General features: G+C 47.4%; 1 protein-coding gene across 1 annotated transcript in view; it reads right to left on the bottom strand.

Moving 5' to 3' along the window:
• The window catches only part of LOC141098245 (sorbin and SH3 domain-containing protein 1-like), a 529,519-nt gene that overhangs the window by 497,192 nt on the left and 16,929 nt on the right, over positions 1-15,398 (bottom strand). Inside the window, exon 2 of the mRNA XM_073585871.1 lies at positions 11,394-11,482. The gene's annotated coding sequence lies outside the window, so the exon portion shown is untranslated. The remainder of the gene's footprint in view (positions 1-11,393; positions 11,483-15,398) is intronic.

The raw sequence follows: 15,398 nt of genomic DNA, 5'->3' as shown, positions 1-15,398 counted from the left end.
GCCTGGATTATCAAGTCAAATGGTGAATTACCCAGGCCAAGATGAATCTGACATGGAGTGCACTGATGCACAGCCGCTGATGGATGATTCTGCTGGTACATTCACTCAGAGCACTACATTGTCCTCGCAGTGTACAGAGCCAGATTCTGACCCTGATGAGACTCAGGTGCCCCTTCCCGCACACTATACCACCATACACGGTGACACAGAGGAAGGTGCACATGACATTGAAGAGGAGGTGATGGATGACCCAGTTGTTGACCCAGATTGGCATCCATTGGGGGAAGAGGGTGCTGCTTACAATAGCTCAGATGAGGAGCATCCACAGCAGACATCGACATCGCAACAGCTGTTATCTGGCAGGCCCGGAGCACTCCAAAGACAGGTTCCAAAAATCAAAAGAGTTGCTGGACAGCTTGTCCAGAGGGTCAAAACATCACAGCGTGCTAGGCTGCAAAATGTCTGCCAAAGTAGGAAGAGTGCAGTGTGGCACTTTTTTGAACAAAATCCTCATGATCAGGCCAAGGTTATCTGTAAGAAGTGCGCAAAGACCTTTAGCCGAGGGAATAATCTGAAAAATTTGAATACCAGTTGCATGCTTAGACATTTAACCAGCATGCACTTGCAAGCGTGGACACAACACCAAACCTCAAGTGCCACATGTGCAACTGACCACAACGAAGGTAGTCAGCAACGCTACATTGTTTCCCCCACTGTAAGCCCACCGGTTAGCACAGCAGCAAATGTTGAGGTGTCGTTGCAAGGCCACAGCAGTCAGGGAATCCCACTGTTATATCAACGAAAGACTGATTCTAGGCCATCAGAAAGAACACCAACTCCATCACCATCATCAACCCTCTCTCAGTCCGCCCTGTCCACCGCTACTTCCACCATATGCAGCTCTCAAGTCCAGCTCACCCTCCCAGACACTATGAGTAGGTCAAGAAAGTACTCAGTCTCTCATCCGCGTACACTGGGTTTGAACGCCCACATTGCCAAACTAATCTCGTTTGAGATGATGCCCTTTCGGTTGGTGGAAAGCGCAGCTTTCCACGAACTCATGGCCTATGCAGTACCACGCTATGACCTACCCAGTCGCCACTTCTTCTCTCGCAAAGCCATCCCAGCCCTCCACCATCATGTGAAAGACCGCATTGTCCATGCACTCAAGCAGTCAGTGAGCGGAAAGGTGCACCTCACAACTGATGCATGGTCCAGTCGGCATGGCCAGGGCCGTTACGTGTCCATCACTGCGCACTGGGTTAATGTGGTGGATGCAGGGTCCACAGGGTCCACACGGTATAGGAAACAGTTGGCTGTAGGCGTTCGACCCTCCTCCTCCTCCTCCAGAAGTGAAAGCTTGTCCACAGAGCGCAGTCGTACGAGCACTCCATCTGCAGCTGCCACTGTTGCACACGAGGTGTCCCCCTATCGAGCAGCTAGTGGAAAGCGTCAGCAGGTTGTGTTGCAGATGATGTGTTTGGGCGACAGACACACCGCCGAGGTGCTGGCCGAGTACTTGAAGCGACAAACTGAGTCATGGCTGGGCAGTGTACATCTTGAGGCAGGCAAGGTAGTTAGTGATAACGGCCGTAATTTTGTGGCAGCCATAGCCCTTTCAAAACTCAGCCACATACCTTGCTTGGCTCACACCTTGAACCTGGTGGTGCAGTGCTTCCTCAAAAATTATCCGGAGTTAACAGCCCTGCTCCAGAAGGTGCAAAGACTGTGCGCGCACATCCGCCGTTCGCCTGTACACTCCGTTCGTATGCAGAAGCTGCAGCGATTGCTCCACCTTCCCAACCACCGCCTCATTATCGACATTGCAACAAGGTGGAACTCCACCCTGCACATGGTGGAGCGGCTGTGCGAGCAGAGGCAGGCCATAATGCATTTGTGGGAGGATACACGGCCAGGCACTTTGAGAGCAGACATGGAGTTGACAGGTGTGCAGTGGTCGAAGCTGAAAGACCTCTGTAAAGTCCTTCAGTGTTTTAAGGAATGCACACGGCTGGTAAGCGCAGACGACGCCATCCTAAGCATGAGCATCCCACTTATGCGTCTGCTCATGCAAACTTTGACGCACCTTAAGGAGCAGGCTTCTGCAGCCAATGTTGATGAGGAGGAAGAGGAGGAGGGAATCCTTGATGAAATTCAGCCATTGTCTGCTCAGGGACCTCTCCTGGACGAGGTGGAGGAAGAAGAGGAGGAGGAGGAGGATGATGGGGATGATTACTTAGGGGAGGAGGATGCATCTCGTGGGGCAAGTGAAAATGTTGGCGTGGCAAGGTCTGGTACAGGGTTTGTGCGTGACTGGAGGGATGTGGATTTGCCAGAAAGTGCTCCTCCAACCAGCACTCGCAGTGCATCATTGACACCGGGAACATTGGCCCACATGTCAGATTATGCCTTGCGGATCCTAAAAAGGGACCCCCGCATTGCCAAAATGATGAACGATGACGACTACTGGTTGGCCAGCATCCTGGATCCACGCTATAAAGGCAAATTACAAAACATCATGCCACAGGAGAACCTTGACCTAATATTGGCTAATAAACAAGCAACTCTGGTAAATCGGTTGCTTGAGGCATTCCCAGCAAACAGCAGCGGTGATGGTTCTCACATGAGCCGTACGGGCCGGGGGCAGCTTGCCAGAGGTGTTCGTGGTGCACACAGCAGAAGTGGCGTTGGAGACAGGGGTTTCATGACAATGTTGTGGACTGATTTTTCAAGTACCGCTCACACAACTGGTAATACTGCATCGATGGAAAGTGACAGGAGACAGCAGTTGTCAACTATGGTTACAAACTACTTTTCCTCCCATATCGATGTTCTCCCACACAGGTCATTCCCCTTTCACTATTGGGCCGCTAAACTGGACACCTGGCCTGAATTGGCACAATATGCCTTACAGGAGCTCGCTTGCCCAGCTGCAAGTGTGCTATCGGAAAGAGTCTTCAGTGCAGCTGGATCAATCCTGACAGAAAAAAGGACCCGTCTGTCAACCCAAAATGTGGATGATCTAACCTTCATTAAAATGAACCACGCATGGGTTTCCAAGGATTTTGTCCCACCTTCCCCTGATGACACATAGGGTGACAGAAAAATGGCTTGCTTTGGTCCACCTCTTCCTGGGACTTGACCTATTTCACCTTTTGCATCAGCTGAATGTCCAACATCAACATATGCCACTTTCTAAAACTCCCTAACCGTGCTGCCTTCCCCCCCCCATGGCCGGGATCACCACCTAGCGCACGACACCGTGCGAGTGCCGTTGCCCTGGACAGGTGGGTAGGCTGACTCTTGGGCGCGGGCACTGGCACAGGGTCCCTCATAGTGCAATCAAGTGTCTCTGACGGTGGTGGTGCACACCCGCCGTCAGACACACCGCCGTACTATGAGGGGCCCAGTGCCAGTACCGACGCCCACGAGTGGGCCCCCCTTGCTTGGGCAGGGCCCCAGCATTTGCAATCTTTACCTCTCCCTGCTCCTCCGCTGTGTAGTCTGGGCCGTTAAATCCGTACTGTGCCTGACACCGTTTGAACCTGCCTCCTGATGTATAGACATATATTTTGAATGTGTACGCTATCCATACATGTTATCCGGGGATACGGTACCCTTTCTAACCTTTGTGCAATCACGTGCAATCCATACTGGGCCTAACACCGTCTGAGCCTGCCTCCTGATGTATAGACATATATTTTGAATGTGTACGCTATCCATACATGTTATCTGGGGATACGGTACCCTTTCTAACCTTTGTGCAATCATGTGCAATCCATACTGGGCCTAACACCGTCTGAGCCTGCCTCCTGATGTATAGACATATATTTTGAATGTGTACGCTATCCATACATGTTATCCGGGGATACGGTACCCTTTCTAACCTTTGTGCAATCACGTGCAATCCATACTGGGCCTAACACCGTCTGAGCCTGCCTCCTGATGTATAGACATATATTTTGAATGTGTACGCTATCCATACATGTTATCCGGGGATACGGTACCCTTTCTAACCTTTGTGCAGTCACGTGCAATCCATACTGGGCCTAACACCGTCTGAGCCTGCCTCCTGATGTATAGACATATATTTTGAATGTGTACGCTATCCATACATGTTATCCGGGGATACGGTACCCTTTCTAACCTTTGTGCAATCACGTGCAATCCATACTGGGCCTGACACCGTTTGAGCCTGCCTCCTGATGTATAGACATATATTTTGAATGTGTACGCTATCCATACATGTTATCTGGGGATACGGTACCCTTTCTCACCTTTGTGCAATCACGCGTAATCCATACTGGGCGTGAGAACGGCTGGCGAGCTGTTAAGCAAGCTACAGCACCTGTGGTTTGCACACGTAAGTTTTTCATTTTTTTCAGGAATGACGGTTAGGCCTAATTCCGGAACTGCGGTTGACCTGCACTTACTGGGAAATCATTGTTCGCGGGTAATAATTGTAATCAGTGATCCCCATCACTAACGTTGTTCAGCGGGTTATCTGCACCTGTAAGCGACAAACGCTGGCCTTTTCAGTGTAGCGCACATGCAGCCACGGACATGTAAGGGCAAACACTTTGCCTTCATGAACGCTGTTTGGAGGGTCATGACTCGTGGGAATAACGCCGCCCAATCAGTTAACCTGCTAGAGAGATCGTTCGTTGCTCCCAAGCATGACATCACACTCCCTAGGAGGAAGGTAATGCCACTGTGGCGACCGTACTCCTGGGGGCGACACAAGTGCACTGATGCCCAGCCACTGCTCGATGAATCTGCTGGTACATTGACCCAGACCACTACATTCCCCTCGCACGCTACACGGCCTGAATCTGACCCTGATGAAACTCAGGTTACCCTTCCCATATACAGTTCCATCTTACACGGTGACAAAGAGGAAGCTGCAGATGAAAGTGCAGGTTCGGCCCACCCGCCATCAGACACACCACCGTACTATCAGGGGCCCTGTGCCAGTGCCGTCACCAACGAGTGGGCCCCCCCTGCTTGCTCAGGATCACAGCACTTGCAAAGTTGAAATACTGTGCAGTGAGATGGAAGATGGGGACGACGAGGAGTCCAGACAAGTACAGGGATTCCCTAGCGAGGAGACTTATTTGATTGTTTTCAATGTTGGGACAGCAATTTTTGGGGAGCACTATACTCTGGAGAATGATAGATGGGGCCCACCATACACTGGAACATTCCAAAGGTGGACATCAGACACTGGAGCAGCATTTACAGGGCCCATTATACACTAGAGCATTAGAAATGGGGCCCATTATGTTTGGAGCATTATTTGGGCCCATAAGACAGTGGAGCTTCATCCATGGGGACCAACATATACTGTAGCATTATGTGGAGCTCATCATATACTGTTTCAAACATTATATGGGACCAATGATTCTGTATGGAGAAATAGATGGGCCTCGTCATGAGATGTAAAAAGTGAAGTATTTTTCATTGTACTATACCGCTATTTATCTGCCGTATCGGAGCATGATGAGTTGTGGTATGTGTTAAAGGGGCGCTCTTTCGCCCAGGGCACATGAAAACCTGGAGCCAGCCCTCCCCCCCACAACTGTAGCCAAATAACCCCCATTTTTCAGTGCGTAACTTGTATTATGAAGTTAATTAAGGTTGACAAGCTTAAGTAAGAAGAATTGATGCTTTTGGCATTCAAATGGGCACTGTAGGTGTGTTTCCTGTCCTCCTCTCACTGCCGACTTTTATTCCCCATTGACTTACATTGGGTTTCGTGTTTCGGGACGACCCCGACTTTTCCCTATAATCGGACGATCTTGCTCGACCCGACTTTTGGAAAAGTCGGGTTTCACGAAACGAAACGCAACCCTAAAAAACCAAAAGTCGCTCAACTCTAGTTCTAAGTCCTCGAAACGGGTAGAATATGCCTGATCCAGTTGTGGCTGGGATGCATGGGGAAGGTGCTCTCTATAAAGGAAGGGGGAGCACCCATGTTTATGTCTTACTTGAAAAAGAAGTTGTTATGTTTTACTTAAAAAAAAAAGGTTAATTATAGGAGTATTACACATGGTATAGTAAAAAAAAAACTATAGATAATTGTTGAAATGTTATATAAGAAAAAAAATGAAATGAAGATGTTCAACAGGTCCCGGGTACTGAGAGTAAAGAGGAAAACGCCAACCATGACTAAAATTGACGGGACAGAAGAGACTGATGGGAGTAGAGCAGACAACAGTCTCTAGGTCAGACCATGAGTACCAGACATACACCCCCACAAAAGACAGGAAGACGCTGACGATGACCTGGTAGGTTAGGGCCTCGGTCATGGCGGTCCGAATGAAAGAAAGTGACAGAAAGGGAGAAAAGTGGGAGGAATGCATCCGTAGAGTAGTCCGGATGGATCTAACCCAACCTAAAAATTGTCATGGTGGCGTACGCGCTGCGAGTGAGCCGTAAGCTACTCGGAGTGCTAGTGCTCCCGGTTTGGTTCAGCCCCCCGCATATCGCGAGTCTGGCTCAGCAACCGCCTGAGAAATGAAGGTGGGGAAGTTTCAGAATGGAAAAGAGGGAGGCAAGATTGTCGGGGATGACAATGGATAAAGGAAGGGAGAGTGTAGGGAAGGTGGATTGACGGGCGGACCTGTTTGCAGTGGAGAGGCAGAGGTGTAGTGTATTGTGGGTGGACTGTTGGAGTGAAAGATGGGAAACAGCTGGAGATAAAGAGAAAGAGTGTAGTATTGTAGTTTGACCATTAGAGGGCAGTGGAGAGTGTAGGAATGGGACTGAATAACTGCCATTGGTTGTAGTAACTGTCAAGTCATGGTGGGCGGGGTTACCAGAAAGGGACGGATAAAAGGCTGAGGGAATGTTCTGGAAAGGTCAGTCAGTGAGGGGAGCGCAAGAGATAGGAGGCTCTGCTGAGGAGAGAGGATGGAGAAGAGGTTCCGTAGGGGACTGACAGTTGAGACGGTCACGGGGGGTGGCCCAAACGACGGAAGGCACAGATGGAGACGGCCTGGGGGTACCAAGCGAACGACGTACTCGGATTGGTGAAGCGCTGTGGTAGATAGGCCTAAGGCAGTCACGGCAAAAAGAACCACAGGGGACGTCACGACTACAGGAAAAGAGAGTGAAGGTACCCGGGCCTGTGTTCGAAGAAGTGCGTAGCTGCTGTGGTGTATTGCTGTGGTCGTCAGGAAGACGGCCAATAAAAGCGGACATGATGAACACAAAGTCTGTCTGAGTCTCGTGTCTATCTGCGGCAAGAAGCGGGTCACCCCCCCCTTGTCGGTTACCCTACCTCCACCTCCACAGCCCCGCTCTCTCCCTCCACAGCCCCACTCTCTCCCTCCACAGCCCCACGCTCTCCCTCCACAGCCCCACGCTCTCCCTCCACAGCCCCGCTCTCTCCCTCCACAGCCCCACTCTCTCCCTCCACAGCCCCACGCTCTCCCTCCACAGCCCCACGCTCTCCCTCCACAGCCCCACGCTCTCCCTCCACAGCCCACCCCTAATATCCCACATCATCCCGTCAGCCAGAGCCACGGGACTACTACCACTAATATCCCACATCCTCCCGTCAGCCAGAGCCACCAGACTACTACCCCTAATATCCCACATCATCCCGTCAGCCAGAGCCACGGGACTACTACCACTAATATCCCACATCATCCCGTCAGCCACTGGACTACTACCCGTAATATATGGGTATATGGGCAGGGAGGGGGTGATTAATGATGTTTGTGTAAGCCACATATATGTTGCATCATTGTCCACTGTTTTTTCTTAACTCAGTAATGTTTACATGGTGATTACTATATGCACTTTTCTTGCCCTGTTTATACAATAAAGTTATTTGCACTTTTTTGCATAATTGAGATTAGTGAATTTTTTACCATGGTACTATATTTAGTTTTATGGGGATATAAGCTCTCTTTGGTGTTCTGATGACTGAATGAGTGGTACACGTGGATTGGTGGTGTAGTACGGCGGCTTCTGCAGCTGGTCACCATCTCCTCATGGACCCATATTGCTGGTGTGAGGAAAGGGGACCCCCGATACATCATACATCGTACACTGACCCCCTGATGATTGATAGATCACTGCAGCCATCAGCTTGGCAGAACAACATAGCATGAAATACAAGGGAACAGGACCTTCCGTGATGTCAGCAGCATGTGATCAGTCACATGACTGGGAGGAGCCAGGCTTTGGGTATAGGCGTTCTGCAGTAGTTAATTACGGAGCTCTGCATGGTGCAGCAGCGTGCACATGTGAGATGCAGCAGAGCTGTGTGTATAGCCTGCTGCAGGTGCCCCAGTGTGTGTCACGGGCCTCACAGCTGCTCAGACAGTGGCCGATTATAATGGGGCAATTTACCCTGGGCTGGTGGGCCCCCCCACATCACTGGACCCTGGGCTACCACCCAGATTGACCTCATTATAATCCGCCACTGCTCTGATGCTTCGTGATCGGTTGGTGTCCCACTCTGATGCTTCGTGATTGGTTGGTGAAACACACACAAATACATACATACATACATTCACTTTTCTATATAGAGATTTGTCGAATACCGAATTTTCTGAAGTCAGGAAATTTGCCAGACATATGACAATTAACTTTCCCTACACCTTATTCATACTGTTGGGCAGCAGCTAAGCTGAGTCCAAGTTAAGAAAGGGTTAAAGGGGTTTTTCAGACTTATTTTATTGATGACTTATTCTTAGGGTAGGTCATCAATATCATATCGGTGGGAGTTAAACACTCAGAACCGCTACATATCGTCTGTTTTCAGCTCTGGAGATGGATAGATTTTCAATAGTTCAAGCCAGGAAAACTCCTTTAAAGATGGCAAATGTAAAAACAATAGATGCACAGGGGTTATATGTTCTCCCCATGTGTGTAAGGGTTCACTCTAGCACTCGATTAAAATCCAGGTAGGTTCAGGCTCGGACTGGCACATAGGGTAACAGGGGAATCCCCTGGTGGGCCCCTGTGCAGATCTGGACCCCCAACTCCACAGTACGGGCAGTACTTGGCATAATTCACTTGATTCACTCTGTACAGAAAAAAAAGCAGCATCTCCTTATTCATTAACCCAACTATCCAGTTTATTATTATATAGATATACAGGTAAATTTGTGAACAAGGGTGGTGTAATATTTATATGAAGGTGAAAATTGGGCCCTCCCAAAGTCAATGTTACTAGTGGGCCCTTGGCACAATAGTCCGACACTGGGTAGGCTAATTGGTCTCCTATGAAATTAGCCCTAATGAGTATGTCTGAGATATGGACAATTAGATTGTGGTCCTATCGGGGTCTGGAATCTGGTATGTAGGATGACAATCTGTGTTCAGAGCTGCTGCTTCTTCTCAAACCTCCTGTAATAGCATATGATGGAGTTAGTCACAATAGATACCCAGTAGCGATGAGCGAGTATACTCGTTGCTTGAGTGATCTCCGAGTATTTTGGTGTGCTCACAGATTTAGTTTTCGTTGTCTCAGCTGTATGATTTATGGCTGCTAGACAGGCTGAATACATGTGTGGAATGCCTGTTTGTTAGGAATTCCCCACATGTATTCAGGCTGTCTACAAGTCGCAAATCATGCAGCTGTGTCGACAAATACTAAATCCTCCGAGCACTCCAAAATACTCGGAGATCACCCAAGCATGCTCGGGAAAACCTGAGCAACGAGTATACACGCTCGTCACTAATACCCAGGTACGGATAAAAAAGAAAAGGATGTTTTTTCCCTATCTTTCATTTTCTTCGCAACATGGAACAGAACAAATAGCACAAAACAGATATCAAGCTGCGAATTGTCAGATTGTTGTTATTTTTTACCTTCAGGATCTCATTAAAAAGACACAAGATAACAATAACTACAAGACAAACGTCGCTGTTAACTAGGTGTGTTATCCAGAATGAATGCAGACATCACATCTATCCTTTCATCCATTACCAGCATTTACATAATCATATTCTACAAATCCACAGCACTTATAGGTCTCTGGATGAGACAAGAAGAACACAATGTCACTCAATGCTAAGTGACACTTCTATTGTATATGAAACAGAGAAGCAATAATATATAAAGTGCGGGACTAAAATGGTAATAAAGATAAATAAAATATAGTTTTTATTAAAACTTTATATAAAAAAGAAATGTGTATATATATATATATCTCCAACACAAGGGACAGAAATACATGCATTGGTGGGTGAACCAACAGGGAAACCCACATGAACAAATGACTGGCCACAACATAAGCCCATAATGTTCAGAGAGACAAACAAATAACACGTAATAGATCAAAATTTAGTACATATGACAAGCAGAATACAATTGAGTGCCGGAAAAAGAATTCCCTTTAGAAGAAGTAGAATGTAGTACATGCTAAATTATCAAGATATGATGGCTAAGCACCAAACACACCCACAGCGCGTTTCACAAATGCTTCTTCAGGTGTGACTGCACCTAACCTCCCATACACATGCACTCTCGCTTCAGCCAAGTGTGCAGGTGTTGTGAATGCAGCATGCAGTCTGGTGGTGGCTTATTTCACCTGAGAGCACATCAGGCAGTCGAAATCTAAGGCTACGTTTCCACGATGAGCATTTGATGCGTTTTTAACGCTGCATATTTTTGTTTTGTCAAAAACACAGCATCTTACAGTTTCTGCAAAGTGGATGGGATTTATAGAAATCTCCTGCCCGCTGCACTTTTTTTTTTTTTACTTAGCGTAAACTGACCTGTGGTGCATGTTTCAGATCCGCAGCATATCAATTTCTCTTGTCGGTATGCTGAGTTTTCTGTGCAGATTATGCTTATAGACTTGCATTAGATGCGGAAAATCCACAAGTTCAAAACACACTAGCGTTTTACTGCATTTCCATGGAGGGAACGCATGTAAGGGCTCACACTCACTTGTGAGAAGTACGACCGAGTGCAATCCGATAAAAAAAAATCGGATTGCACTCGGACCAATGTTATTCAATGAGTAACAACTCATTGGAGATTCTTTTCTCAGCTGAAATCAGATTGAGAAAAATATTGCAGCATGCTGCGTATCGCTGCGTATCTCGGACGAGACTCGCCAATGCAAGTCAATGAGTGTGAGAAAAAAAAATAAAAAATCGCACAGCACTCACACTATAGGAGTGCTGTCCGATTCTTATGCATCGGTGTCCATATATATATATATATATATATATATATATATATACACACACACACACACAGTATATATTATCTATATACATAGTTTTGAAGAAGATTTAATTTTAAAACCAGGTGTAAATGACAGAGAACTGCTGTATGTAAAAGCTCATGTTAAAATCGCATTGCATACGCATTTGTCATACAGATGTCATACGGATGTTGCTTTTAAAAGTCACATTGTACTCACATGACACTCGCATAGCACTCGTCCGTTTTTTCGGTCCAGAAATCGGACAGTTTTGTTTCTTGTAAATGGGTATTAGTCCTAATTCTCACCTAGGTATATCAATAAAGTTTTATCAGAGCCAAATTCCAGAAAGTATCAAAATCAGAGCAGCTTTATTTAAGGAATGATACACCAAAAAGAAACAAAAGACAGCATAAAAATGAGAAAAAAAGCAAGATTAAAAAACATACTTAAAAAAATGCAATGAAAAACCACATGTAACCTAATTAAAATTATAGGTGCAGAAATGGTGCAGAAATTCTGCAGAGTCAATAACTCACCAAAAACTCATCGTGGGAACATTGCCTAACTACCCATTCCTTACACCCCAATGACTGCTGATGGGGACAGTCAGTTGGCTCCCATATACAGCTGATAGATCTTCTGATCCTGTTGAAATCAGCAGGTTTAGCTTATACCGACCTAATTTCTAGGGCCAGCTTTTACATGTGCAGATTTTTTTTTGCCCTACCTAGTCACTTGGCACTAATTTAGCTTTATTTTCCTGTAGTAAGAATTGGCACTGTGTTAACCGTTTAGTGGTCATATCATCTGCATTATTGTCAGCAGCACCAGAGGCCAAAGCAGTCACAGTCGCAGAGGGTGGGACCAATCCAGTGCAGGAGATGAGCCTGCCGACCCCAGCGCCTTCTTCTGATGTGTATTGCAGTGCAGGGATCCTCTATCTCCCTGTGCTGCAATACACTCCGCAAGTCAGTCAGAATCCGGCAGCTGACTTTGGCGTGCCAGGTATTGGCGTCACATGGCAGTGACATCGTGTGTCACCATAGCAGGCACGTTAACGTCCTCTGCCGCAAAACACTTCAGCTGAATGTGGAATTCTTGGGCACACATCCAGGTGACGTAGATGCTGGGGTCAGCGGGCCCCCCCTCCCGTTTGGGCCCAGAAAAGGATGGTGGAGAGGATGCTGCACATCCAGGGAAGGAGAGAAGAATGTCTTTTTTGTATAGAACAATCTACCAGCAAGGGGGCCCAATATTGCGAACATTTATACCAGGAAGGGTCCCATGACTGAGCACATATGTACATGGAAGGGGCACAAGATGGGGGGCATATATACCAGGATGGGGGACACATATTCCAGGATGTGCCTAGGATAGGAGACGTATACAGTATATCAGGAAGGGGGATATATATACGAAGATGGGGGACATACAGTATATACCGGGAAGGGAACCTTGATTGAGCGCATATATTCTAGCAAGAAGACCAAAATTGCCAATGTATATACCAGGAAGGGGGACATAAATACCAGGAAGGGGTCCAGGTTAGGAGGCATAAATACTTGGAAGGGACCCAGGAAGAACTGACATATATACCTGGAAGGAGCCCAAGATGAACTGACTTATATAACTGGAAGGAGTCCAAGATGGACTGACACATTTGCCTGGAAGAAGCCCAGGATGAAGGGACATTACTACATAATGAAAGGGGGGCGCGAACATCTATGTCTTTATAGGATTTAGAACGCTGCAAGGGCCCCTACATCTGACCAACACGCAGGTAGAGACCGGGGCCAAATTTCGTATCGGGGCCCATCCACTCTAGTTATGTCACTGAGCAGCACATCAATGTTTAGGCTGCGTTCACACATCGCCGATTTTGCCACGAAAACACAAAAAAACAGCATCCCATGCAATCCTATGGGATTCCGCAATGCTATGCTAATGCTGCAGATTTTCCCGCGGCGGAATCGCATCGCAGAAAAATGCGCAGCATGCTCATTATTTTACGGAATCGCGACGATTCCGACCACATAGGAATGCATTGTTCTGCTTACTTTCCGCATGTGGCTGTGCCCACCATACGAAAAGTAAGCAGAACATTTGCAGATGGTACCCACGGTCTGGAGGAGAGGAGACTGTCCTCCGGGCTCTGGGTACCATATCCCTGTAAAAAATAGAATTAAAATAAAAAAAAAAAAAATCGGGTTATATTCACCTTCCGATGTCCGGCACAGCGTCCCCAGGCTTCAGCGATACACGCGGCAGCTCCCGTTCCCAGTAATACATTGCGATAATGACCTTTGCTGACGTCGCGTCTCACAATACTGTAGTGGTCTTGCGAGACCGCAACGTCAAAGTTCATTGACGCAATGCATTACTGGGAACGGGACCTGACGGAGCATTGTGGAGGCCTGGGGACGTCAGTAGGTGAATATAACCCGATTTTTTTATTTTTTTTATTATTTTTAAAATTAGATCTTTTTACTACTGATGCTGCATAGGCAGCATCAATATTAAAAAGTTGGTCACAGTAGTCAAACACTATGTTTGACGAGTGTGACCAATATGTCAATCAGTTCTCCAAGCATTGCTACAGATCGCTTGGCAAATGCTCGCATTCTGCAAGCTAATTACGCTTGCAAATCGCTAGTTTTTCTGCGGGAAAATCGCGGGAATTTAAAATGCGGTTTTCCAGTTGAATGGAATTCCGGAATTCTCGCCGTAACTTCCGCGGGTGTTCCGCTACGTGTGCACTTAGCCTCACACAGGGGAACGTGCTAACGACAACTTATAGTTTTCATTCTTGCATTAAAGATGCGATTTGCTGACATTAGTTTTCAGCTGATCGCTGGCTGTGTATTCGCTAGCAATGATATCCTATGAACATTCATTCTGCCAATCAATGGCCCATATAAAAGAGCCTTTACTTATCACATAATAAATTGTGATTTTCCATGTGGTAAACTAACTGTTCAAATCAGATGATTCACTCTTTCAAGTAAAAAGACAACTGATCTATTTTCATGCTCAGACGGCCAAGGGCAATAGATGCAGCTGCTGATCATTAGGTATCTGGCATACACAAAGCAATTCAGATTACGGTAATATCTGTATCCAGGCTCGGACTGGCCCATAGAGGAATAAGGGAATCTCCCAGTGGGCCCATGTGCAGATGCAGTAACGGACAAGAGGAAGACCAAGGGTTAACAAAGGGTTTAATTCACAGGAGGCTACTCCTCGCAGGGAGATATTTACCGTATTTTTCGCTTTGTAAGACGCACTTTTTTCCCCCAAAATTTGGGGGGGAAATAGGGGTGCATCTTACAATGCGGATATACCTTATCTGTGCTGCCGCTGTGGATGTCCGGTGCTTGCCGCCAAGCTCTGTCCCCCGCTGCTTGCCGCCGCCACGCTCTGTCAGCGCTGAAATCTCATCTCCCGAGATTTCAGTGCCGAGATCTCCATCTGCGCATGTGCGGCGGCCATTTTCCTGGAAGGAATCCACCGCACAAGCAAGCATGGATGGAACGACAGAGCCCCCCACGCAGCACGGGACAAAGCGCGGCGGCAGCACCCGGCAGCACCAGGGGACACAGCGTGGTGACGGCAAGCACTGGGGGACAGAGCGGGCGGCAGCACACGGTAGAGAGCGCGGTGACAGCAACACCCGGCAACACTGGGGACATAGCACAACGGCAGCATCGGACACCCGCAGCGGCGCTCCACACATCAAAACACCCCCTCATCCCAGCAGCAACGTTCCACTCCTGCCTCTTCCAGCAGCAACCCTGGGACCCCACTTCACCGCAGCCACCAACCCCGGTAAGCAATAAGATGCATGGATTATAAGAAGCACTACAATTTTATTAAAAAAAAAAGTTTTTTCCTATTTTTCTCCTCAAACTTTGGGGTGCGTCTTATAATGCGGAGCGTCTTATAAAGCGAAAAATATGGTAAATGAGGGGGAGAGTTCTTTCCTAATACAAAGAACACTTCTAGGGGGTTTTAACTAATAGGGGAAGAAAATGTAAACTATGCACTTATCACTTTGCGCTCCAGTCACAGATGTACCCCTCACTTTGACTGGGGCCACTTGGAATTGGTCACAACCGGCATCTGTTACAGTCTTGTGGAAAATGGGGGAAGCTTTTCTGGCATTGAGAATGTCCTCTTGTGGTCCTGATGGTGTCTTCTTTTCAATCCTGTTGTTGGCGGTGA

The sequence above is a fragment of the Dendrobates tinctorius genome, unplaced genomic scaffold, assembly GCF_039654945.1.
Source record: "Dendrobates tinctorius isolate UK_male_01 unplaced genomic scaffold, ASM3965494v1 ptg000089l, whole genome shotgun sequence".
NCBI lineage: Eukaryota > Metazoa > Chordata > Amphibia > Anura > Dendrobatidae > Dendrobates > Dendrobates tinctorius.
This window is presented reverse-complemented; position numbering and strand designations above follow the sequence as displayed.